Source organism: Cyanistes caeruleus, chromosome 16 (assembly GCF_971803275.1).
Source record: "Cyanistes caeruleus chromosome 16, bCyaCae1.hap1.1, whole genome shotgun sequence".
Taxonomy (NCBI): Eukaryota; Metazoa; Chordata; class Aves; order Passeriformes; family Paridae; genus Cyanistes; species Cyanistes caeruleus.
Genome location: NC_141716.1, coordinates 2,884,044 through 2,910,799, shown reverse-complemented (window position 1 = coordinate 2,910,799; position 26,756 = coordinate 2,884,044). Strand labels below are relative to the sequence as shown.

The 26,756-nt window shown below is 47.1% G+C and overlaps 1 long non-coding RNA gene across 3 annotated transcripts in view; it reads left to right on the top strand.

Annotated features, from left to right (window-relative positions):
* The window catches only part of LOC147650123 (uncharacterized), a 34,493-nt gene extending 11,184 nt beyond the window's left edge, over positions 1–23,309 (top strand). The window contains exons 5-9 of one of the 3 annotated variants that reach the window (XR_015276888.1): positions 5,666–5,801; positions 6,938–7,028; positions 8,961–9,143; positions 11,696–11,805; positions 18,928–23,309. This is a non-coding gene — a long non-coding RNA (uncharacterized LOC147650123). Of the gene's footprint in view, positions 1–5,665; positions 5,802–6,937; positions 7,029–8,960; positions 9,144–11,695; positions 11,806–18,683 lie in introns of those variants that run through there. The other 2 variants (XR_015276889.1, XR_015276890.1) reach the window with 2 other exon arrangements.
* The last annotated feature ends 3,447 nt before the right edge of the window (positions 23,310–26,756 follow it).

The following is a 26,756-nucleotide window of genomic DNA, read 5'->3' as shown; positions in this document are numbered from 1 at the left end:
TGGTATGAGGGAAGAGTTTACTTTATCCTTCACATTTCCAATGTGACAGTGAACACTTGCATGGTGCTGTCCTGTGCCTGGTGCAGTGATTGGAGAGGGGTTTCCATCAGAACGATTCCTGAGTGAAACTGCTCTTCCTAGGGAAGGGAAAACTTCCCAGGAAAAGGCTTGGGCTTAAGCAAATTAAAATCAGTGAAGCCTCCAAAACAGGTTGCTGATGGGATGAGAATTCTTCTTTACTTCCTCTAAAACATTTTCCTGGAAAGAGGATGTATTTTTTTTTTTTTCTTATTAGCACTTTTCCTAATCAGGAGACATCTTATGGAAAAGGATTTCCATCTTGTGGTCAGCTGTGGTAATAAAACACTCCAGCTGGACTTTTTTTCAAAGCAAACCAAACTGGTTTCAATAAGAAATAATGCAAATCTCTTGTGGTTCCTTGTGAAGGTAAATGCTGGAGACCTCACAGAGTCTGTTTGTACAGAAGGCAAAACTTTCAGGATTATCCCTCTTCATCTTTAGAACTAAAATAGTTGGGAAAGGTATAATATAAATGATTCATGATGGAATATTTAATTTTGACACATTATACAGCATGTTGGCCTCAGGAACCATGCACAGGAACCCCCACAGAATTACTTGGAACTTTAACAGAAAGGAGGCAATTACCCCTGAACCTCTGGGAAAATTTCCATCCAGAGCCAAATATTGTTGCTTGGATTGTTTTCTATTCCAGGATGACTCTGAGTCTCAGTACAACGTCACCATAACTTCATGCAGACATTTGTTGTTCAGGACAAATTTTGAAACCCGTGCTCTAATCTTGAAATAGCAAAATGCTGCAGGGTTAATTGCTGGAGTTCACTGGAAAATCTACCCACTTCAGTGGGAAAGACTTTTTAATATATTTAAAAAAAAAACAAATTTGGAAAGGTCATTTTAAATATTAAGGGCTGTGGCTGAAGGGCAGGGCTGTGTGTGCTGGGGGAGTTGAGAGCTCAGATCTTGTGGAGGTGCTCTGTAAATGACCTCAGTTGTACAACCCTGCAAGGAAAGGTGAGGCTGTAAAAAGGAATCATTAATCTCTTAAGTTTAATTACTGCCTTGTCCACTTGGGCACTGTGATGCTTGTGCAGATTGCACCGAAAATCTGACTTCAGCAAGAGCTGGACCAGCCTGGAATATTTACAAGGAGAGTTAAATAAGATCTCAGATCAAATTCTTGGAGATAAATGTAAAAACTTCAGAAGTATTTTTTGAGGGCTTGTAACTAAAGGAGATGTTCAGTGTGTTCCTCAGTGGGTGCCAAAAGCTTATTTTCAGAAGTGTCTGAATTTCAGGGAAAGTCAATAACTGCTATATTTAAACTGAAGTCAATGCAACTGCTGCTGAAGTCCATCTATATTCTTTTTGTAGGAACACTAAGGAAAAAAAAAATGCAGCATGTATATGAAAAATCAGGTAAAATGTGTATGACTTACATGACACAACAAATGTAGATTCCAAAAAACAGGTCAAGAATATGTCTGAGGTTGTGCTGTAAATGTCACTGAAAGGAAAGTAGGAAATGAGATGTTTGTGAACTCTTTGCAGTATTTGGTCAATAGGTTCAGAAAAACTTACATCCAAAGCTTGCACATGGGCCTTGTTCTGTTGCTAGCTGCAGCCAGTGGGAGTTTTTGCCATGGTCTCTATTGAAACAGGATCCAGTTTATTTCTTTATTTCTTACGTGGAGGTATAAACCTTGGACCTTAATTGCAAGAACACTTAAGGAGGAAAACATTTTCTCTTTTTATTAAAAAAAAATAAAAAGAGATAAACAAAGAGAAAGAGAAACAAAATAAAAGTTTGTTAAAAGCATTAAAAATACTTTAGGAAAGGTTTCCTTAAATCAAACAAATCTCTCATTTTGCTTTTAGACCTTCCTGGAGGGTGCTGTGTTTATCCCATTTGTTTGAAGTGTGAGAATTTTGTGGAATGAATCCATTAGCAGCTGGAGCTGTGCTGCTCTGGAGAAATGCAGCTTCCACAATTTCACATTTCCCCAGAGGAGGTGAGGGGTGAGGAGCAATCAGCCTGAGAGGAGAGAGGAGATGCCCTGGCACTGACAGGAGCAGCTGAGCCTGCCAGGGTGGCCCTTGGGCAGGGCTGGGGATGCTGTGCTGGGCTCTTGGAGCATCCCTGACCTCTCCATGGCTGCCTCAGCCCCTGGAGATCCAAATCTCCAGGTCTGGATTCTTCTGTGAGTTGTAATATGTGCATGGATGGACATTTCCTCTTGCAAAGTTTTGTGAGCTCGTGCAGGTGTTCCCTTACCCAGAGTAACTCCAAACAGAGGCTTTGAGCCTGCTGAGGATGATGGTTGAGGGGTGAACAACTTCCTTCAATTTATGGATAGTGCTTCCTTTCTCTGCTTCAAACTGCTGAGTACCTCCATCCCTTGAAAAGTGTTTCATTTATTTAGTTCTTTGGACTTGTAATGTTTCCTGGAGCACTGTGTGTTGGTGAAAAAGTGTTTTATTTGTCTGAAATTTTGTTGACAAATGTCTCCTTGCTTGTGTGGAGCTCTTCATTTCAAAGCAATTGCCCTGTGCAAGTAACACCCCTGTAAGCTCTTGTGACAGCAGTGAGTGGGCACCATCCTCCCTGCTCCTGCTGTTCCCAGCCTTGGGAAGGACATTTTTGTGCAAGTTTTGATTCCCACATCCTCAGCTCTTCGAACTGTGAGGAGGAATGTAAGTACAGGTGCTCTGGGGAGAGCTGGCTCTCCAAATGGACTGATTTTTGAAAAATTTTTATCACCAGTTGCTAAGGAATGTCTGCAGGAACTGCCAGGCACACTCTTGGAGGGCTGCTTTCCATATCAATGTGTGCCAGGGTCACCCAAGCGTGGCCTCAGAGGAGAGAGGTGCAGAAGGTGAGCACCAGCAGGGAGGTGTTTCCCTGGCAGTGGTGGGGAGACTCTCCTGGCATGGTCTGTGCTGGGACACATCGTGGAGAATTCCCCCTGGAAGGGGCTCCCCTGATGACCCCACCTGGACTTGGGAAGTCCCAGGTTTTGCCATCCCAGTGGATGGTGGAAGTGAGGAATCTGGATGGGAGATGGAGCTCGTGGTGCCTCAGAGCAGGCCCTGAAGCTTTGGCAGGTTCTGTGGCCCAGATCCAGTGTGGTTTTTCCTTTGGTTTTGGTTTTTCTGCCGTTCCCAAGCCCTGGCTGAGTGCTGTGACACCAGGCTGCAGCTTTCAGCAGCAGCAGCCCAGAAATGCTGGTTAATCACCAGTTTATTAGCTCGTGGCCTTAGGCAAACCTGAAATCATTAACAGCCCATTTGTTGGGCTAATGACTCTTTTTTACTAGAGGTATAATTTAATATATGGTACCTTTCATGCTTAATTATGCTCTTCAAAGTTTCTTTTGAAGGAATTTATTTTTCTGTGTGCATGTATATGAGAGGGTTGGGAGCTGGCTGGCTTTGCTTGCTTGCATGTGTTAAAATCTGGATAGTTTATGTAAGAAGATTTTAATTTAGATATGGGTATTTCCCCTGTTGCTTGCTCTTTCAATATTTTTATCTTTGAGCGCTTGAAAAACAAATAATAATGAATTACCAACAGGTTTAAAATAGCATCGTTTCATGCCCCTCTGTAGGTTGCTACATTGTTTTGGACAAGACCTAAACCCAAAGTCCTGATCAATAGGCCCATTGTGCCAGCAGCTTCCAAATGAATGCAAGTCTTGATCTCAGTGTCCTGGCTGTTTTCCAGCCTGGTTCACATTTTACTCAGCAGCAAGTCCCACTTCTCTTCCCTCTAACCTCAGTGGGAATAGAGGCAGACCACTGCAAAGTGCTGCTAATCCCACGTGCCATTTGCATGCAGCACTTGTAAAGCATCCTGGGATCAGTTGGGATGAAAAAAGGCCGTGCATGTAAGATGTTTTTCATTGGCATCCCAAATCCTCTGCCATGTCAGTGAGAGGAGGTTATGACTTTGTCAATCGGGAATTTTTATTTTTTTAATTTTTTTTTAATTTTTTTTTTTTTTTTTTTTAACGAGGCAGCTGATTGAGAAGGATAATAAAGATGAATTTGATTTTCTTTCTGTGAGCTCTAGTGTCCCCTTCATGGAGATTAAAAATTTCCCGGTGCTGTTTTCAGCTCCACAGAGCAAGCAAAAGCTAATCCTGCTTGGCTATACCCACACCACTGCCATCCACTAATAGGATCGCCATACAGTTGTGACTTTACAGGCACTGGGACAGCATAATCCTGTTTATTCAGTCATCCAAAACACTGATGATCTGAGATAATCAGCGGGCTGGGAGCAGGGGAGGAGGAGGGATGAGGTTTTCTTTGCAGTGTGGTTCGTCTGGGCAGATGCAGAGTGCCAGGGAATGGCTCGGTCTCCTCACAGAGCATGGGAAGGGACCAAAAACATCCCCCAAGGGCAGCCCTGGGGAGCCAACCCAATAAAACAACAGCCTTGGCAGTGTCTGAGCCAGATGTTGCCCTCAACAATTCTAAATTGTTCATTTTGTGTCTGATTTAATGTAGAAATACTCAGTGTCTGAGTGACACATGAGGCACTTTGTACAAAATGCTTTGGCTACAGGTGGCAGAGGCTGTGTGGGAATGGGTCCTCTCCCCATGCTGACTCACATTTGGAAAGCTACACCTACCTTGGTGGTGGATCTAAATTTACTAAAATTGGATCTAAATTTACTAAAATTACAACTATTGTTACGTTTTTGTTAGGCACGAGGCACAGCTTTTCATGGGACACTGAATATTTGTAAGCAGACACTGGATCTGTGGGGATGTAGGATCACATTCTGCAGAGCCCCAACCAAGAAATATAACGTGTGAGACTTTCCCCAGTGACCTGCAGCCGTGAAACTGGGCTGGATAAAATCTCTGGAGAGGGCACAGTAGTGAGCTTTCAAATGACTTTCTTTTCTTGTTCTTTTGATAATTAAAACACAAGATTTAATGATCACACTTCATATTCTATCCCACTAATTCATTGGCTCAGGTTTCAGTGAAAGGCCCCATCTCTCTTTGATTTTATCTCAGTCCATGTGTGTTTAGCAGTCAATACTTTCCTGTTGTAGATATTCCAGTGTTTACAACCTTAACTTTTACAGTGGGCATGAGCCATGGATTAACTTCAGTGATGCTGATTTTGAAGTCTGATTTTATGTTCTCTGAGCTGCCCTAGTCCAGATGACAGGTTTGTGGTTTGGGGATCCAGTAGCAATGGCTGAGCTCACTGTTCTTTATAACTAAAGCACTGTTGTTAGGTGCAGCTCCTCACCATGGTGACACTGCAAATATTGAACACAAAGTGATTCATGGGCCCCAATATAAAGCTTACTTTAATTAATATTTTACAAGATAACTTGCTTTATTTAACTTTTCAGACTTGAGTGGGTTGGGAAGGACAGAATGTTGCTATGGATAATTTATGGCCACTCATATTTGTGTGCTTTTTTTTTTTAAATTAAATTTAAAAAGTATTGTTTGTTTTCTCCTCTCCCTGCTGGCAGATGTTCAGGCCCTTGCAGGGCTCCAGGGGATTTTCTGTGTGTGAGTGTTGAATGATGAGCTCTGAAAAGTGATGTTCTTGCTCTCCAGCCTCCCTCCATCCCTTTGTGTCCCCATGCAGGCAGTGTGGCAGGGCTGTGTCCTTCCTGGAAGTGCTTTGGGATACCCTGAGCAGAGAGCACACTGCTCTGACCCCTGACCATCAGACCCCTCAGACCTGAGCTTCACCCATGTTCCCCTGGAGAAATTAAATTTGGGTAAGTAACACCAGACTCTTCTCCTGAGCTGGCAGGAAGTGAAGGAATATGCAGATGCAGTTTTGGGGCAATATGGGAAATTTGTAATCAGGAAATTAGCCCTGGGGTTGTACTTCTGAAGTGGAATGCTATGATGAGTATATTCCAGATTTCCCTGCACTTTGAGTGGAATTTATTGCACCTAAAAATTAATCTACAGACTAAGGACAGGCATCAACTCATCTACTTAAGTGGTGGCCACACCATCCTTAGAAGTGATCATATACAGGTCTTTCCCTCTGGGTGTGTCCTGATAATCTGAGAGATGGCCTCTCACTGCAGTGACCAACACAGGGGAGGCCTCTGGAGAAAAACTTTCTCAATGCTTAGGTTTTTCTATAAATTTTCCTCTTACAACTAAGATTTCCTCTTGTAATTTTTACCGCCATAACTGTAAATAAGCAAGCATTATAAAATCTGTTAAATTCACCAGCTTTCTTCTGCAAGCAGGGAAAAAAATGCCCATTATTAAGTCCTGTTTGCCACAAAGAAGTGCCCATTAGTGTGTGTCCAACCCCTTTATATAAAACTGAGAGCAATGAAGTCACTGGCAGGGCTTTTATTTGTCTGTGTTAAGTCCTGCAGAGATGGCAGAGAAAAAAAATCCTGCATTAATAAAAGAATAAACTCCTCTTCACGTTAACATAAAATGCTTCTACAGTGATGAAAAGATTTGGGCTTGCTCCAGTGTGGTTTTCCCCGTGTGGTTGGTTTTTGCATTTCTTTCAACTTGCTCTTTGTAATCCATTTCCAGTTGGGTTTTTTTCCCTTTCCAATCTGACATACAGCATGATGTTACGAATTCTGGCCTGTGACAGCTTGAGGAATATTTATGTGTTTGGACAAAATATCTTCCCTTCCAAGTCAATTTTAAATGCCATGGAAACGTTTTACTCCCGAGGTTTTGTTTGTCATTGTTGGTTATTAAAAACCTCTGCCCAAGCTCAGCAGTGACACAACAATCCCTTGCAGGAGGCATTTTCAGGGATTTTGCATGGATAGCTTCAGGAAGTGAGGAGGGGATGATGGAGAGGAGAGGAAAATAGAGATGGGACCTTTTTCTATACTATTTCAAAGGTTTCCTTTTCTTTGCAAAGTGTGCAAGCAGAAGTAACCGTGAGGCAGGAGCTGGAAGTTGAAACTGTGCTCACAATCCTGGCCCAGCCTGATGTCAGAGGACAACCTCTGGTGAGCTTTGTTTCTTTCCCTGTCCTCACAGCTGGGAACATGCCAGGATTTAAAACCAGTGTAGCATTCACTGTCCCATTACACACAGCAGAAAGCTGAGGGACTGACCTCATCTGCCAGAACAAGTGTTTTAATGCTGCCCAAAGTTCAAATCAATCAAAAGGTCAAACTTGTTTGAGGCAGGGTGTGATAAGAGGGGCAGTGGAAGTGCAGGAAGCTTGTTCCCACTTGGAATTAGGCCAGCCTGGCTAAATCAGGAAAATCCCCAGATAGGATGAACCCTGGAGAACAGTGACAGATGAGAAACTCAGGGCAGGGCCTCCCATTGCTTGAGACAGAGAATTCCCATTAAATGCAGCAGAAGGAAAATAGACCCTGGTGAACAGGACTTTGGGTCCTTCTCCTGGCAAAGCCAGCTCAGGACACAGCTCACAGTGCCTTGATGTTTTGGTCAGGTGGTGGAATGGACTGTGAGAGGGAAAGGGATTTTCAGCCTGAAAGGTTTGTCCCTGTGAAGGAGGAAAGACACAGGTTACTTTTGTAGTCCTGAGTGCTCAGAGCAGCTCTCTGGAATGGTCCAGGCTTGTCCTGGGACATCTCTGCCAGCATGGGCATGGTGGGATGTGAAAAACCTCTGGTCAGGGTTGAGGGAAGTGGCATCTTCAGTTTATCCCCTTTGGGGAGGAAGATGGAGCTCACACCTTTCTCAGTTGAGACTGGAACGGAACTTTTTCCCTTTCCAAAGGCAGAATTTTTCCCTCTCAGTGTTTTCTTCTGTGTAGGGGAGAACATGGAAAACTTCTCTGTGGAAAACCTTCCTTCTGGTTCTATGGGGGGCTGCTCAGCAAACCTCAGCAGCTGTTTGGAAAACTCAAAAAAACACAAATAAAAGGAAAAAAAGTAGAAAAAAAAGAAAAAAAGAGGGAGAGAAGAGTGAGGAAACTTCTTAGAGTCTGCTCCTGCCATTTGAATTATGATGGGGGACATAGCTGGGGAGCCCATTAGCCTCCATGGCACATGGCCATGCTTTCATAAGCTTGCAAGAGATGGAGTTTTTCTATATAGCTTTTATTTTTTTTGGTCAAAGAAAGCATTCTCCAAGGGCTGACTACAGACAAAATCCCTGGTCTTTTTGGCAGAATTCCCTGGTGCTTACACAGCCAGGTTTTCTGTGCTCCAGCTCTGGTGTGACCCACGCTTTCAACACATCCAGGGCCAAACGAGGATCTTTTGACTCAGGCTGAATCTGACCATTTTTCTTCTATGGGAAAGATGTAAATAATTCCACGGGTAGGAGGAGAAAGGTGATATTCAGGATGAGGAAAAGTGGCCAAGACTGCAGACCTGGCTCTAAGTAGAAGGATGTGTTGAGGACCAAGCCATAGACCTGCTGGATCAATAGTCCAGCTCAGACTGCTCAGCCCAGGAGGGCACCTGCCCATCCTGTCCCTCCAGCCTCTGGGGTCAGGTCTGTGCTGCTTCTCACTGCTGGCAAAACCAGCAACACTGCAACAGAGGATGGGGACTTTTCCGAGCTCTTGTTCATGACACCAGATGTGCCTGTGCTTTTTTTCAAGCTCATTTGAATGCATGTAATGGACTTCTGGCTTTGAAAAATCATCAGTTACCAGATGTCTTTTAAATTGTCTACCTTGCAGAATCGTCCGTTACCAGATGTCTTTTAAATTGTAAACCCCTGTAGTCAGAGGTTAAAGCTGTGTCAAAACAGTCACTGATATGATTTCATGCTACACTTTAAATGTACTATGATTTCCTCCAACTCTTTCCCCTTTAAAGTCCTCTCATGGAAATTTTATGGCTCACCCAAGATTTGCCACCTGCCCATCGCTAGAGATTCAGTGATAAATGCTTTTAATAATTAACAGTGGCAGGGGCTTTGTAGCTGTGTCTCATGGATATCTCACCTCTCAGACAGCAGAAATAAAAGCCTGTTGTAACAGCAAGAGTAATGATCTGGATGCTGGTGGAAGGTTCCTGCAGCTGCACCATCAGTGCAGATCTACACCTGGAGCTGTTTGCAAGCAGGATTTGTCCTGGGCCCAGTTTGGAGCTCAAGGCAGCTGGAGAAGCAGCGATGCTTGCAGAGTTCCTAAGGTAAAAGGGGTTTGGGGGTCGTGTGGGGCTGGGAAGAGGCCACCCAAGTCAAGAGCACAAGTAGGTTGGGTGCAAGTTTCCTTCTTAATCCGACTCTCCAGGGTCTCATCCTGCCTCTGTGCTGGCTGCCAAAAGCTCAGACTGAGTGGCTATTTTGGGATACAGCAACACCAAGTGTTACTTCAGAGATGTTTGGAGAGAGATTTAATAAAATCAACTAATAAGGTTTGACGTGCTGAAGATTAGGAAAAGTCATTCCGAGCATCTGAACTGACCTCAGGAGTGGGAGGCTCAGGGGAGTTATCCTGGGGATGGATGCCCTCCTGGGATGGCTGGTGGGACAACAGCAGCTCAGCTCTTTGTGAAACCATCTCTGAGCTGTGAGGGCAAACCAGCGGGGCAGCCTGGCACCGGCCTTAAAACTGAAATCAAAATAAGGAAGGGAGAAGGCAGCTCGAAGCTGTGGGGCTGGGAGCAGCCCCTCTCCCTGCAGCTGGGGTGACTGCAGCAGCTGTCCCCGTGTAAATCACCCTGTCCCCAGCCCAGGGGTCCCCGCTCACAGCCGGGCACTGCCCTCACACTTGGTGCCAACTGCTCGGGGCTGTCAGCTTCTGGTTTTGTTTTGATGGTTTAGGGGTTTTTTTTTTTCCCCCTTTTTGTCACAGGACCAGCCCAGAATAGAATCAGGAGATGGGTGTTTATTACTTTCCAAATAATCTATAGCCGGGTTTTAGTGCTGACACCGTTTGAAAGGCGGTGTCACCGCTGCGCTCATGTTTCCATGTGACACCACTGCTCGCTGGTTTTTCCCGTTTCATAACTAATAAGTGAAGTGGGTTTGACAGCCTTGGTTTCAGCTTCAGCCTGTTGGTTCCCATGTCACAGATAGGCTCTGTTAGCAGCAAATTCTTGTCAGGAGAAGAGAATTACAGCTCAAGCTTGAAATGTGCTGGTGTTCAGTGCAAAGCTTTAAATTCTTGACCAAAGTTAGATAAAGCCAGCTGAAGGCGTGACGTTTGAAATACACTATCTATTTATCTTTTCCTCCTGACCAAAAATACCTAGAGTGGAAGTATGTGTCTTTGCATCCAAGCTGAGAACAGCTGAGCTCCTCTAAAAAAAAAAAAAAAAAGATAAACACAGCATTTTAAATTTTCTGGGTTTTAAAATCTGTGCAGCTGTCCCTCTCCCTGGATATGTGCAGATTATCTGTAATGAAAGAAAAAGGTATGTATGGACATATCTTTAAAGAGAAAGGAATGATTAGTTTTCAAGGTGTGGGAAGCTTATTTAACTGGTATTAAGATAAAAATGTTAGTTCACCCCCAGTAGTCATTAATAACTCTGAGCTCTAGCCTGAGTACAGATGGAGCTTTGATATGATCACATTCTGCAGAGAGTATGTGCTGTACATCCTGCTGCTAATCCTGGGGTGGAAATCAGCTCCTCCTAACACCTGCTGCCAGGACCTGACACAACTGATTTCAGCCGCAGCACTTGCAGCCTCCTGGGCTGGGTTTTGGATTTGGGCACATCCCAGCTGGGCAAGTCAGTGCTGGGCATTTTCTTTGCCTGGTGCTGATGCTCTCCTGTAAAACCTCCCTCCAGAGCCCCCTTTCTGTGCTGCCCTCCTGGGTGCCCTTCAGCCCAACCATTTGTCGAAGCCCCTTTCTCTCTGCTGGATGGGGGCTGCCCCTCCCCTCTGGGCACAGCAGAGAACATTTGTGTTCAAATGTTTTTAGTTATGGTTTCCAGCAGGATGAGCTATCCCACATCCCAGCCTGGAACAGCCTGTGAAATACAGCAGCTCCTGGGGTCAGATGAGGAGCAAGTGCCTGTGGAGCCAGGACCTCCAGGCCCTCAGGCTACAGCTCTGGGCTTCTTCAGGGAATGCTGTTTGTCTGGGGCTGCCATAAAAACTGGAGTCAGACATGGATCCTGATGGTTTTGGCCTCCTTGTTAACATTTGGCAGTCAGATCTTGTTGTTGAAGAGCTTTCTAGAAGCTGAGTGGGAGACTGGAGGGGGTTTTTGAGGGGCTTTTTTGGTAATGGTTTGCAAAATTTATGGTTTAGATCTGAAGGGACCCTTAGCCTGACCTCTGGTGTATAACAGAGAGTATTGAATTTCCTGCACTTAACTCCCACAGTCTATCCAAGAACTGCCTAGCCACAGTGCTTTCTTAGGTAAAAAAAAAGATACTCTTAAATGCACTCATTTCAGCATGGTAGAAATGTTTCTTATCCCTGCTAGGGAGGAATGGGATTTTCCAGAAGGCTCTAGGATGAAGAACTGACCTAGGCTCTCTCTACCTTCCCCTTGACCTCATCCCACTCCCCAGACAGTGCCCTGTGATCTGCTTGTCTCCTCTCCTGGTTGTGCTGGGGTTGGAGAGACATTAAATGAGCTAAAGGGGCAGAGGGTAATTCCATTTGGGAATAAAGAAGGGGCAGGCATGTAACCCAGTTTAGCAGGGACAGGGTTAACCTGACCTTGCCCCACATTTGGGTGGGAAATTTTCAGCTCAGAGCAGGTATTTATTATTCCACACAGATGTTTGCAATGACATATGAGCCAGCACTGCTGTTCTTTTGCACAAACCCTGTTGGGCCTGCATTGGTGCAGAGCAAAAAGCAGCCCTGAAGAGCTCTCAGGCTCACAAGGTAAGTACTTCTCCTTGTCCATTAATTTCCTCTCCCAGATTTAAAGTGCAAGGACAAATAAATGATTTTAAGTGACCTCTTGAGACAGATGTGCTGTCAGCAGGCACTGACCTGCCTTGGGTAATGGAGGGATGGGAGATTCACAGATTTGGAAAGCTGCAGCAGTGGTTTTGCTAAAATGACACAGATTAAGATATTCTAGAGATTACCCTCCAAAAACATGGTGGTCAAGGGCTTAATGACTTAAATTGTGGTCAAATGTCTGCTTGTTATCAGTTGTCTATTTCCAGTTAAACTGCATTAATGAAAGCCTCTTGATAAAAGCTGCCTTATCACCCGGAACTGAGATACCCGCCTAATGTGCTCCAGCAAGGCTGGAGGAAATGCTCCTTTCAGCAGCAAAGGAGACGAGGTGTCGCTTTCCTGAATTAGGCTGAGTCAAATGGATGGTCAGGCCCTCCAGAAAGAAGCAATTCCTTTCACCTTTTGTGTAAAGGGCTGCTTTATCCATGTGTCAGGAAGGATTCTGGCTGTCTTGCAGGAGTGTAGAGTCCAAGCAAACGCACCTTGCAGTGTGGCTGGGGCTGGAGGCAGCATCACTGCACCCTGGGGGGACAGCACAGCACATCCCTCTGCTATAATCCCTTATTTCCTTGGAGAAAATGGGCTGAAAATGGTATTTAACATTGTTGATGACAATTTTTCCAGATTTATTACCTGTTTTTTGTTCACTGTTTGGCTGCCTGCTCCCCTTCCATCTGCCAGCCCTGTAATCCACCTCCTCTTATCTCAGCACAGTTCTCTCCACCTCTTGCTCATTTTCATTTTATTGCCTAGCTAATCTCATCCTCCTGCTTTTCCTGACACCGCTCCCTCCTCCCCATCTGTGGAGATTAAATCACTGCTCCTTTTGTCTGATGCCACTCAACATTCCCCCATTTCACTCAGGCTTTGGGACGCTTCCAGGCACTTTTGCTGTTGTTGCACACATCCGTTTTCCTGGCACAAAAAGGCCCATCAGCATCTGATGGGAGCGTTAGCGAGTCCTCGTTTCAACCAGTTCCCAGAGATGTCCTGAATGTGAAATGGAGCCCAGCTCAGCCTGCCCAGGGTGGCAGAGCCAGGTGTGTGTCTGGAACACCAGGAACATCAGCAGGGTGCTCAGGGCAGCTCTGCAGTGCTGACAGAGCCTGGCACCTGAGCATTAGCTGAGAAAATTCTAGACCAAAGGAGTGGGCTAGGAAACCTCCAGACTCTCAAAATGTGAAGTTTTGGGAATGGTTTCTCATTTTGATGTATCAGTGTAGTCAACCATCTTCCCTATTTACAACCTGTCAGTGTTCATGGCCTCAACACTTTTATTCTAATTTCTGCTGAGAGCTGCTGAGGGTTTTGGGTCAAGCTTGAACAGCCTCCCTGTGCCAAGGTGTTTAGTGCATCCTGGTTTGGGGTCACAGGCATGGCTAGGGACACTGGATTTTCATGTGCATCCTGGTTTGGGGTCACAGGCATGAGTAGGGACACTGGATTTTCATGTGCATCCTGGTTTGGGGTCACAGGCATGGGTAGGGACACTGGATTTTCATGTGCATCCTGGTTTGGGGTCACAGGCATGGCTAGGGACACTGGATTTTCATGTGCATCCTGGTTTGGGGTCACAGGCATGGCTAGGGACGCTGGATTTTCATGTGCATCCTGGTTTGGGGTCACAGGCATGGCTAGGGACGCTGGATTTTCATGTGCATCCTGGTTTGGGGTCACAGGCATGGCTAGGGACACTGGATTTTCATGTGCATCCTGGTTTGGGGTCACAGGCATGGCTAGGGACACTGGATTTTCATGCCACGTGTTTCTGGCACCCTTCCACCTTCCAGCAGTGCTGGGGACTCTTAGCAGTACTTCCTCCACCTGTGTGATTGTGCAAGGCCACTGAAGGCAATGCTGCTCGTGTGGGCTCAGAACTGGAACAGGCAGAGCCTTTAACTCCCTGGCAAGCCCCAGACTACTTCAAACTCAGTTTCAGGGACCACATTATTCCCTCACAGGGCCCCTCGCAGCTCCACTCGCTGTCCCTCCCACAGGGAGCACCCCAGTGTGTTTGCTGCCAGAACAAATCCTAAAGCCTTGGTTCGAATAATCCCACTCCAAAAACATGGAGATGGTCCCCTGATCAAGGACTCCTGCTGTCTGCCCCTAATCATTGAGTTTAGATGTTCATTTTTATGCTGTTTGGGTTGTTCCTCTTGCCATAATCTCAACTTGCAATGCCAACCATGGTGCATTAGCTGTATCTCCCCTCACAGCCTTTATCTGCCAGCAAGTTTTAAATTAGTTTAAAGAGTATGGGAGCTAAAAAAAAAGCAAAAAAAAACAAACAGGCAGCTTCAGATGAAAGCCAGCAGCATGCCTTTAAAAATAGAGCAGCAGCCCTGAGCGAGGTGCTGAGCAAGTGGGTGCACGGGCGGGGAGCTGCAGAGGCTCTGTTTAAACAGAAGGTAAATAAGTGGCTGGGGGAGCTGCAGTTCATCTTGTTCCCTTACGTGTTGCCCAGATAATGCAGCAGATCTTCAGGCAGGCTGGTTCTAAAAATGGACACAGCTCTTGGGTTTCAGGGGTGACGCTCGGGCCGCCGCTGTCCGCCCGTCTCCGGTGAAGCCTCGGCGGGAGCAGCGGGGGCACGCCAGGGAAATGCATCTGGTGCTCCAAAACCAGCAGCAGTGCTCAGCTCTTGGTGGTGCTGCTTTATGGAGAAGACTTTTGCAGTGAAGATTTTGTGGCTTTATACTGTGGTGCCTAATGCAAAAGTTGCTGCCTGTAAATCCTTGGGGTCAGGCAGTGTTTTGTTAAAATTCCCTTTCCTGCTGTGGTTGACCTGTGAAAACAGCAATCATCTGACAGTGACAGCAGCACTTAATTAGTAATTCAGGATTAAAGTGAGCTGTCCAGTGAGTAATTTCACAGGAGCAGAGTTTAGGATTGAAGTTAGTTTAATATAACAATTGTCTTGAAAGCTTCCTTGGCATTTTAATGGTGTTTTTCTTTGGTCTAAATATATATGAGAATTTGAGAGGATGTTTAAAGCTGAGCAGGGTATAAAAGGGACCAGGAGAAAGACTGAAAGGTCTTGTCCAAACTCCACCAAATTGTGTGAGCCCCTGGCTCCCTTCCCTAGGACAGGGCATCATCCCATCACCATTCCTCTCACTGCTCCAGCATGAGCATTAGTATCTTTACCTTCCTTGTCACCCTCCTCTCTCCTGCCTAGTTGAGCTCAGCTCAGCTGTGCAAAGGACAAGTATTTGTTACCCTTCAGTGCCTGCAGCAATGGCCAACCAGCCCTTCCCTGCTCCCAAGGAGACTGTTTGGATTGAGCATATGTTGCTCACTGTATTGGAGAATTCTCCATTTTCTCCTAAATGAGTTTTCACAGGCTGTCCCCGTTCAGCAAATTCAGGAGAGAAAGGGCAGCAGTGCCCCTTGGCCAGACCATGACAAGCACTTCTGTTCTCCTACAGGAGAAGGCAGTGCAGCCTTCCCCATGGCAATAGAGTGATCCTCTGTTGGGTGAATTGTTGCTTACAAGGTTAATTAGCTGTAGAAAATGAGCTAGAATACTTGGGAGTAATGAATCATAATGAGTCATTATATTTGAGGAGTGACAAATTAAATTCATGCATATTTGGGACTACTTGTTTTAGTCAGAATGGAAAATAGTGCTATACTTTCTTCTGCTGTTCTGCTTTCATGTCAAGATGTCAGGAGATAAATCAATATGGCCAGAGCTTGTAAAGTCTGGCAGTGCTTGATTGCATGATGTTTAATCTTTCTCCTGGGTCCTTGAGCTGAACTTAGGAGCAGGAGCTCCTCTGGAATCAATATTTTTACCTCCACCTTCAACAAGTGGGATTTCGATCTGTTACTGAGAAAACATGAAGCTTCTCCTGAGCTAAAAGAGAAAAAAAAAATAGTTGTGATGTCCTAATAGCATGAGTGGTAATGTCCTCTGGCAGCTCTGATTGAGGTGTTGCACCCTCATATAGGGCAGTACATTAAATTATAGCTCCACCTCCCACACCAAGGTGACTCAAGTGACCTCTTGGTAGCAAGGTTCAGGAGATCCTTCAGCTCCTGCTGCCCCCAGAAGAATCTCTGGAGTTTTTCTGTGGAATTAGACCAAGCAACATAGCAAACCAGGGAGCAGACAGAGATTGTAACCCCTGAGATACCTGGAAAGTAAGGACAAGCAGGCTGCTCCTACCTGGAAGATAACTGCTGGAATCTCAGTGTAAGATGAAGGACACTGTGAAAAAGAGGATCTTGATGAGAAGAATTCATTCTTAGTCCCCTTCAATAATTATAATACATCCCAGGGTGAGCTGAAGCCTGGCAAAGCTGCTGTGCTTGATTTGGGTTTTTTTGCTGTGGTACCAAGGTTCAGCTGGTTCAAGGCTGGAGGAGCTGTGAGCAGTGGGAGGATTTGGTTTCACAGCCTTCCTTTTAAATACATCAGTGGTTCCAGGAGGGCAAGTGGGACTGCTGCTGATCAAGTTCTTTGTTGGATTGATGCCTCTGGAAGAGTTTGGAGAGATTTGACAAATCTTTCTGTCTGCTGAAGGTTCCCATGGCGTTAGCTGCTTGTCACCACTGAGAAAAAACATCTTCCACATAGAACAAAGAGCACTTTGGGCTTCAAAGACAGAAGGTACCAACTGGCACTTAGTTTTGCTACTAATTTTATGTCAAAACCATAGAAGTTAGGCCCAAATTAGTGCATTTCTCCAGATGTTTTCACAGTTGCCCTGCCTGCAGCCCTGTGGGTTATATTCTGAGTTTTCAAACGTTCATTTTGGTCCTTCTCACCTCCACTGATGTCAGGTCAGGTGCAAACTCCCACTTACTCAAAGCTATAAGGCATCACTGACACAAAGTAGGACGTTCTCCTTGGGGTGCAGAGCTCTTTCAGGAGGCAGCCAGCGGGGTGACTGCTTATAGACCTGGCCCTGTGCTTGGAGATGTGGATTCATGTACAACATCTTCTGTCAAAGCAGCCATTCTTGCTCTTGCCAGCCTGCTCTGAAGACCCATACAATGATGTTAATTGTAAGACACAGGCTGGCTCTTATCTTCAAATTGTTTTTCTCTGACAATTTTAAGAAGAGCTCAGCATGTTCTCAGTAGGAGCTGATAGATGCTGAGCACTTCTGAAATCCTGCCAACTCCATTTAGGTTCCTAAACGGGAACTGAGTGCTTTTGAACATACGATCCTAAGGGTGCATTTCATAACTCCACAGCTCTGTCCATATCATTTCTTTCCTCTCTCCCTGTCCCCAGAATGCTTCTGGCAGCAGCAATAACACCAGGAGCAGCAGGCTACTCAAGGCTTGAGTGATGTCTCAGTTAAGATGTCAGCTCAAGCCACACTGAGCAGAATTAAGTGACAGCAGTTAAAAGGTTCCTGTCTGCATCCTGTGTGCAGTAAGATCCTCATCATCACTACCAGCAGTACTGCTATATTTGAGATAGCTGTAATGGATTTTTTACATGTACATGAAAGCAATAATCCAGTGCAAATTCTGCCTTTTTTTTCAGAGTATTTCTTTCCATGTTTCAGGCCATGTACACTGTACTTGACAATGCTCTGACTCTCAATTTCAGGATTCAAATTTTCTCCTAAGCAGATTCTTGGAGCAAATGTAATGAATATTTTGCAGTGTTCATGGGGCAGAGGAGGAGGGCAGACAGGCCTTTATCTGAAGCTTTTCCAGCAGACTTAGTCCACGGACAGCATCTGTTTTGATGCTGTGGGGCTGACATCCTCTGCCAGCAGATTTGGCAGCGAGCGGAAGGACCGCGTGTCAAAAAAAATCTGGGGGGCCCAAACGCTGCGGACAAAAGTACGGCAAAGAATTTAAACATCAGTGAGCAGAGTGATGCTGGAGGGCTGGCGGGGAGCGATTAGCACAGTGCTCTGGAATGCGGAGTTTCAATAGAGCTCCAGACTGACTGAACGTGCGGGGATGTGCGGGGAGGCTCCGGGCTCCTCATCCTTCCTTCTCTGCTCAGCTGCACACCAGCTGTGCTGCCAGAACCCCCTCGGCAGGCTGCAGCTCTCTCAGCTGTTTGTTTGCCCCCCGGGCCAATGCGCTGAATGGCCACGATCCAGCTGCTGCCAGCTGTGCGGTGGGGTGTGCGTGGTTCTCTCACTTTTGGCAGCGTGGGGTTTGGGGTGGTTTTGTTCCACAGGTTTTGGTGTCTTTGGGAATGCTCCCAGCGGGACTAAGCATATGTCTGTGGTCGCATTTGCTTGTTTCGTTTTGTTTTCTTTTTGTTTTCTTTAAATTTTCCGTCCCCCCGCCCATCAGATTTCGAGGTATATAAATCCAAGTGCAGAATGAATTAAAATAAAGCTGGGTGAAAGGCCTGGCCGATGTGAACACATATTTTTTTAGTTGAGGTGGGAGAAGAACACACTCATTCAAGCCCTCATGTAGGGCAGGGAATTCCCTGGCTTTTGTCTAAATATGGCATGAGAGAGCAGAGCACAGGCAGTGCAATGCTTCACCGAGTATTGTTTAAAAGGGAGCTTGGCACTGGCCAGCAAGTAAGATTCTTGTGAAAACATGGCACAAGGAGTTGTTTGACAGATTCTGACATAGCAAAGTCTTTACAAGAGGAAAAAAATAAAATAAAATAAAAGGAAAAGAGAGAAATTGCAGAGTGCACGAAGCCAAAAGCATATTGTCCGCCTAGGAAGATTGCAGAATAAAAGGTGCTTAGCACTGAGTCATACCCTGCATGCTCTGTAGGCCTGATCCTATCAGTGATCCATGGCACTGAGTTAAAAATCCACTCCTAAATGATTGCCTCTCTCATCCAGGAGAGGATATGAAGAACAGTGAGAGCTGGGGAAGAGGCTGCCGTGGCTCAAACCAGAATCTCCATCCCAGACTTGCCAGGATGGATGGACCCATCCTCTGCCACCCAGTATTCCACCTTGCAGGAAGTGGCATTTCACCAGATCTATGGATGCAGCACTCAGTCCCAAACAATCCTGTGGTCTGTGTAGGTGTCTCCTTTTTGCAGAGTTTATGCTGAATTGTGGCTTTTAATCCCTGTTGCAGCAGCAGTCCCTGCTTGGGGGGAAACCCTTCTCCCTCTGCCTCTGCTGCATCTGGAGACATTGTGAGAACCTTGGAGCACAAAGGCCTTTGGACAGCTCAGCAATGGAGAATTTTGTCTCCAAAACTCCTGGTCTGTTTTTGAAATGTGGCCATTATGTGAATGTGTTTTGAGGGAGGGAAAACTTATCCAGAACTCAGCACTTCTGGAGGTCTCAGATGAAGATGGGTCACTCGATGATTCTACCACTGACAACAGCTACTGAACAGTCTGTGTAGCTCACACAGAGGAGGAGGACTTGGCTCAGCCTTCCCTAAATTTGCCTTGAATGCAACATCCACGCTTGATCCTAGCTGGAGCTTCCTCTCATCAAAGGTAAGCCACTCTTCCTCTGGTTGGTGTCTTGCAATGTAAACTGGAATGAAAGGAGTAGTCTGTAATTAGCACAGGCCCCCAGGCAGTTTTGGTGTTCCTGAAATGCAAGGCCTAAATTGTTCTGCTGCCATAGGATTGGTTTGGTGAGTGCTTTAACTCTCTGCATTTTTAGTTGTGTTAGTGGAAGCTGCTCCCTAAGTGTGGTCTGGTATGGATCAGGAGTCCAGATCCACTCCTGTGGACATCTTCCAGTGAAACCAAAGATTGATCCATCACACGTGTTGCCCATGAGAGGAACTCCCTGGCAAAGCAACAAAGCCCAGGAGTTTCTGTGTCATCTTAGCAAAGCTCAGCAGAGAGTAACAGCACAGGAGAACTCCCCCACCCTTTTTTTTGAGCATTTCAGCTGATGTTGTCAATTGTAGTGGAGCTGCTGCAAATATTTCAGAAAGCAAATATTTGGTGTCCCCATCCAGCAGAAAATAAGTAGAAGAACCAACCACCTGCCACTCATTTGGTCACCTCAACAAAACCAGGCTGGGCTGAGAATCAATAGCAACGACACTGAGCTTTTGTGGTGAGTTCTCTCAGAACAAGAGCTGTGCTGGGAGAGCAAACAGCACCTGGAGAGCTGGGCAGGGGCTGAAAGGCAGCAGGGATGGTGGGCAGAGGCTGTTTGTGCTCCAGGGTGGGGCTCTGGCATGGGCAGGAGGAGGAGGATGCCTCCATCAGCCCTGGTAATGCGGCAGGAGAGTGGGCAGCAGCTCCTCTGTGCCTGCCAGGAGCAAAGCCCTGGAGTGGATCTGCCCCCAGCCCCTCCTGCTCTTGCCTGGGCTGGGGTCACACCACGGGACAAATGACAGGGCTGTCACTGGGAAATCGCTCGTCTGGCAGAGGCAGCAGATCCATCACCACTCACCCCTCTGCCCAGCTGGATTCCCTAAGGAAACCAGTGTCCCTTGCCCTAACTGGGAAGCAGGAGGATGGCACCTTACCCACTCTGCTGGGCCCAAATACCCAATGTGATCTGCATTTGGGTGCTGGGGTTTTTTTTTCTTTATCTCACTTTTTTGTTGTTGTTGTTTTTAGCCTTCTAAAAACAAACTTCAGATTTGTCAGCTGGAAGTGATCTCATCGCGTTACAGATTTACTTTCCTGGGAAACTAAACTCTTTGTGGTGTAGTGATGGGAAAGTCTCACCTTCCCTTTTTTAATATTCCTTTAACTGAGTTTCTATTGAAATTAGCTTGGCAGGGCAACAGCTCAGAAACAAAGACACAAAAGAAAACCCTTTGTTACTATTAGTTACTATTACTATTATTATGTTTTTTCCTTCTATTTATTTTCTTACCCATCTCATGATTTTGGGGAGATGGCAAGTGATTTTTGAATCTTTATTGACACATATCCAAATCTATAGAGAAGGATACATTTTACTAATACAGGAATCTGTTTGTCCCACTGCCAACAAAAAAAATAGAGGCAAACCCCAGTAATTAATAATTGCACCGTCTTTTGTAGTTTTCTTTGAGCTGCAACACTGTCTGCTCACTCCTACTCTTTTTTCTGCCTCTTACAAATTCTTTGCACAAGTGGGAGCCCAGCTCAGCGAAGCCAGTGCAGTACCACTGTAGTCAAGTGAGGATGGGCTTGGCTCCTCTTCAAAGGGAGCTTTTATCGAGTGTTTAGTGTGATGTGACAAAGCAGGGACGTGTGCCATGGACGTGGTGCTTCCAAATCCCCTCCTTCTACCTTGATTAAACCCGAGGGCAATTTCCCTTGCCAGGGTGATGAGCTCTGCCAATGTGCATTTTGTTTACAGCCGTGCTCATTTTTTTACGTTGTTTTTCCATTTTGCACTAGGACAAAACTCTTCTGCTTTATGCCACGGATAAAATCCATTTTAAATACCAAGTTTCTCATGTTTTGCCACAGGAGCCATGGGATTCAGAAGGTTTCAGGCTGGCACAGTTGCTCACATGTGCAAAGTGATGCCCAGGCCCCCAGAGATCTGTAAGGTCTCACTGTCAGTGCAGGGAAGCTTTGGATGGGGCCAGGAGAAACTAAAAAGATTTATTATGGGACTATTTTATTGTGCTAGGAGCAAGAATTTACTGTCTGGTGTGAGTGGGCTTTAGACAATGCTGTAAATTCCAGATGAAAATTTCACAGCATTTGCCATCCCATTTTGCCCTATTTTATTTTCTGTGTTTTAGATTCTGTTTTATTCTGAATTCTGATAAATTTAGAAAATCTTATTTTAAAAAATAAACAACCACACCACATTTTGGCAAAAAATATTTGGGTAAAATTTTTTATTTTACCAACTTCCCAATTGCCTATAGAAGTCATTTAAAAGATGGCTACATATAACTAATTTTACTTGAAAATATTATATTTCTTCTTTTTCTCACTGTTGTTTTTTTTTTTCCTTCCTTAACATAAAGCAGGCTAGATTTCAGAGAAACTTTAACAGGAAAAAACATCAGCACCCCGAGCTATTTCCATGTTTGGCTTTGAATCTGTCAGTTTTATGTGGAGAAAAAAAATATGTGGTGAATTTTCTGGTTCAGAAACTTTGCAGTTTGGTGGTTTGGGCACAATGCACTGAGGACAGGAGTTTTTCTCCCTGGTCATTCCTGTCTCTGCCCTGCGTTTCACCCATCTCTCTGTGCCCTGGCATCCTGCTGGCATCCTCCTTTTTTCTCTGGATAATCTTCCCTCTTTTTTTTTTTTTACTAAAATGACATGGAAGTCTGTTTCAGTTGATTGTGACAGGATGCTGAGCTTTTCTCTGCCGAGGATTCACCGGTGGCCTCTGAAGGCGTCGGTGGACAGCGGTGGCACACCAGAGCCAGCTCCTTGTGGCACTTGGCCGTGTGCTGGGATTCCAGGAGCAGCGTGGGATTCCACCTGGCACCTTCCTGGGAGGGGTGTCCCTGTGTGCAGAGCTGGGCTGGGGCTGCCACAGGCTGTTCCATCCCTGCTCAGCAGGGATTCAGCTGCTCTGCGCTGTGCTGGAATATCAGCCGGAGCCTTGGCTCGCTTGTGTCGGGCTGCAAGGGGAGGTTTTTAATCCCTCTATTCAGAGTGTTTCAGGAACAGGAGGAGAAGCATACGGCATATGCTCACCTCGGCTCCCAGGAGGGGTGGGGGAGTGTCCCAGCAGCTGCTGGGGTGATCCTTGTCCTTCTGTCCTTCCACTGCCACGTCTGAAAGGTGTGCTCAGGGTGCCTGGGCATCACCCCGGGGCAGGTGAGCTCCAGGAGCAGGTGGTGTCCTTTCCTCTGCAACCAACAGGGACATGGACACGGGTGCTGCAGGGCAGAGGGGCTGGAGGAGGGACTCCATCCTCTCCTGGTTTTCCTTCAGTTGGATCAGTTCCACAGCAGCGCAGGGAGCACATCAAAGGCATGGGTTCTCCCTTCATGCTCACAGTGGGGCTTTTGGGGTGTGGGTGCCCTGGATGTTGGGAAGTTTGTTAGATTAATGACTCATGTTTGACCAAAGCAGGATCTGGATGCAGCTTTGGCCTCAAAGCACACGAGATATCTGCAGCAGTAGGGTGGGGGGAGCAGGCTGAGTGCTGAGCTCCTGGACCCTGCACCTCCCCAGTCTGCCCTTGCCACCAAATCTCCAGCACATCCATCCTCGGTGTCCTGCCATTGCTCATTCCTGACCCTCCTGCTGACCCAGCTGCAGCCAACAGGAACACTGGCATAGCTGGCACCTCGTCTTCTCCCTTCTCTTGTTCCCTCCTGTGTCCCCTCCTGCCCAGCCTGCTCTGGGCACCATCTGCTGAGTTTGGGGCTGTCTCATCTCACCAACTGTCGTTTGTCCTGGCTGTGGGGGAAATGTGCTCACGTTTTGCATCAAAGGACCTCTCAACCCCTCTCTTTGTGGACCAGCCGGGCTGTCGGAGAGGAGCCAAGCAGTTGGCACTCAGTAAGCAACGAGCATTAATAAAAGCATTACAGTGAGGTTAGAGCCTCATTAAAGTACTGCTAACGAACTGTCTGCCTTCCAGAAGTATGAAATTTTAGCTAACACTTTATCCTTCTAATTTTATGTACATTTAAATCTCTCTGGGCAGGCAATATTCATTTCTCCAGCATGAAGAAAGGCCATTTCAGAGGAGCTGCTCTGGAAGTGCTGTGGGTGCTGTCTCCAGTCCTGCAGCCTCATCAGACACGGTGCAGCCCCTCTGTGTGCTCATGGCAGTGTCCTGGAGCTCGCTGGACATGAACCCCATCACTCCTGGGTGCACAGCAGGCCTGGGGGCTGTGGGATGAAGGCAAGGACACAGAGCCCCCCTCTCCCAGCCCTGCCACTGCTGCTGGCACCCTTTGCCAGGTGTGCTTTGGGGTGCCCCCAGGTCTGCCAGCAGCTCCTGGACTTTGCTGCAGGGGCTCTCTCGTCCCCCAGAGCCAGCAGGGATTTGTACAGGGGGGGTTTGCTCTGGGTACCCCCCCAGCCTCCCCAGCACCCTCCGGGCCGGCTCCAGGTGCTGCTCCCGGCTCCCCCCGGGCTGCTCAGACACCCTTTGTAAAACAAATGAATTCTGCCCCGTGCCGAGGAACAGCCGTGCTCGGGGAGCCTTGGCAGTGTGCTGAGGAAAGCAGCTGCTCCGAGCCTCTCAGCCCCTTTTGATGCCATTTGCCTGGTGTTAGCAGCGTGTGAGGGACACATCTCGCTGCCCGGGATGCTGAGGCTGCCCTGGCTCACAGCTTCTCCTCCTGCACCTCCTCCTCTCACCTCAGGTTTTTATTCTCCTGCTCCCTTTGAAGCAAACCCGGTGGTTTTGGTGTTCAAAGGACGGTGTTTGATGGACGAATCCACCTCTTACAGGGTAAACATGGTGTTTTTGACAATAAAGGCCATTTTCCTGAATGGAAACCAGCAGTCCCAATGGCTTCTGCTAGGCTCAGCAGCCTGTTTGGAGGGTCTGCCCTGGGGAGAGGGGTGTCATGAGAATAAACTCGGTGTTGCAATGCTGCTTGGTGCTGCAGACGCTCAGAGCTCCGTGCAGCTGCAGGTTTGTGCTAAGGATGTTCCCCCGTTGCTTCCCGAATTTTTTGGGGTTGCTCTGGCAGCCTTGGGTGTCCTGCCTGGGGCTGGCACTGCCTCAGGCTGGGGGACAGCCACAGCCTGGGGGAATTAATGACTCACTGCAAAATTTCCGATCCGTTTCAGGCATTACAACGCAGATTTTCCTCTTGCAAAGGCCCCAGCTCTGCAGACAGGCACTACCCTCACTGCAGGGAAATTAGTACGATGTCTTGGGGCAAAGGTAAAACTAAAGTACATCAGTAAATGTTTGCAGGATCAGGACCTTATTCAGGCATAAATCAGGTAGCTCCAGCCAACAATAGAATTACCTAAGTATAAAATCCCATCTAAGCCAGTAAAATCAGTTCCAAACCTGCTATGAATTTGCTTTTTGTTTCCATGCCAAGAATATATCACTTCTAACTGCTGCAATCAGGGCTGGTCCTTTCAGGGTTTTTTTTTAAGTGCTTTTGGGCACGTTTATTTCCCATCCCCGGCAGATCCACACGGAGCCTGACCCTCCTTCCCTGGGGCATGTCCCAGCCTGCTTCGCCCACAATAAATCGTTGCTATCAGGGAATATTTTTTTTTCTTTCCTGGCTGTTTTTGTTCCTGCATTCAGTAAACAAAAGGACAGCAGTGACGATCCAAACCCATTCTTTTTTATTTGCCTGGGAACAGAGTCAACTATTTGTTGGTCTTTTGTTGCTGGTTTTGTTCTCTTTTTAGCTGCTGACGGTTGAGAGGGCTGCTGGTACCTGTGGGGAGCACAAACTGGTGCTGCAGGATTTGTCACCTGGCGCCCCTGGCTCAGGGATGGGACAGTCAGGAGGACAAGCAGCTGCTGGGGGAAGGTACCAGATCAAACTAAAGGTCCAGGGCACAGCTGTCCTTTCTGTCCCTCCCAAGCAATACGAGAAGAGCCGGCAGCATTTTCCTGGTGGTTGTACGTGCCTCAGTTTCCCCAGCTCTCAGTGCGCTGTTTTGAGGTGGTGCCCCAAGACAAGAAGTCTGGTGGTGCTTGCACCTGGCGAGCCAGGATGAGACCTGTTCTTGGGAATGGGCTTCTTGAAACACTTGAAGGGAGAAGGAAGGCAGGGAGGGATGGGAGTGAGAGAAGGAAGCTGGAGGTTCTTTTAGCCTGGGGGTCTCCCCAGCTCTGGGGCCTGTACAGCAGTGAAGGCAGCTCAGGCAGCTCCCAGGCTGGTCTCTTCTTAGCAGACACCAAGAGAAGCACCCTGGCTCCCACTGCCATCCCCACCTGTCCCTCCAACTCACAACAGGGCTCTCCAAAACCCCGACAGAGCTTCCCCTTCTGCATTCCAGCAGGACACAGCAGTCCCTGGGACAGCACTGCCAGGAGCAGGAATGCATTTTCCATGCTTAGGGCACTGGTGTGGGCTGGGGACACCCTGGTGCCATCAGAGCCATTTGTCACCTCAGGCCACTCTGGAACAGGGTGTGGGGAGCTGCTCTGCTGCCTCTGCCAGGCAAATCTCCCGTGCTGCAAACCAAATCCTGCAGAGGAACATCCCCGGGAGCCATATGGTGTCTCTGAGGCTTTGTGGAGTTGAACAAAACCCAAAGCAGCCCAGCAGGCTGGACTGTGAGCCATGGTGAGCCCAGGGGACCTGTCCTGCCCTGCTTGGGGCTGCCAGCCTGGGTGCTCAGGAGTGTGCTGGTGTCTCCTGCCAGCGCAGGAGCTGCTGAGAGTGGGGGTTTGCGCGTAAAGGAGGATGGGTTTGTGGTCAAGTGACTCAAGTGGAGAGAGCAGCATCCCAGAGCAGCATCTCAAACACCAGTCAGACAGCAGGTGGGTCAGGGGAGCTTGGGGACATGTGGGGTTTGCTCTGAGCCTGTGCCAGGAAAGCCATGACTCAAACCTGCTCTCAGGGCTGAGGACAGCACTGCCAAGCCACCAGGGATTGCTGGAGAGGTCTGCCCTGAGCTCTGCTCCTGCTGGCTGGGGGATAAACAGTGCTGCAGCACACAGGAGAGGGGGTACACAGCCTGATAGGGTCCACCCAAACGAGTCCCAAACCCACAGGGGCAAGAAAAATGACTCAGGAGAATTTCTCTGTGATTTTACCTTGCACCTCACTTTGTGATGCTCTGAGTCTGCTGTGGAAAGGCACAGCCCAGGCTGGTTAAATCTCAAAACTTATATTAAGCATTTCCTGCCTGGTCTCCAGGAGCTGTGGGCAGCATTTTCCATGCTGGAAAACAGGCTGGAGGAGGGATGTGTGCCCTCCACCTGGAGCTGTGGGGGCTGCAGTGACTCACTGATATCAGGGGGCTGCCCAGAAAGGACCTGTGGATGTTTAATGTTGCAAAGGCTTCTGGAGGTTTTACATAACTGTAAAAAAAAAAAAAAAGGCAGATTTCAGAGTTTACTCTAAATGAAAAA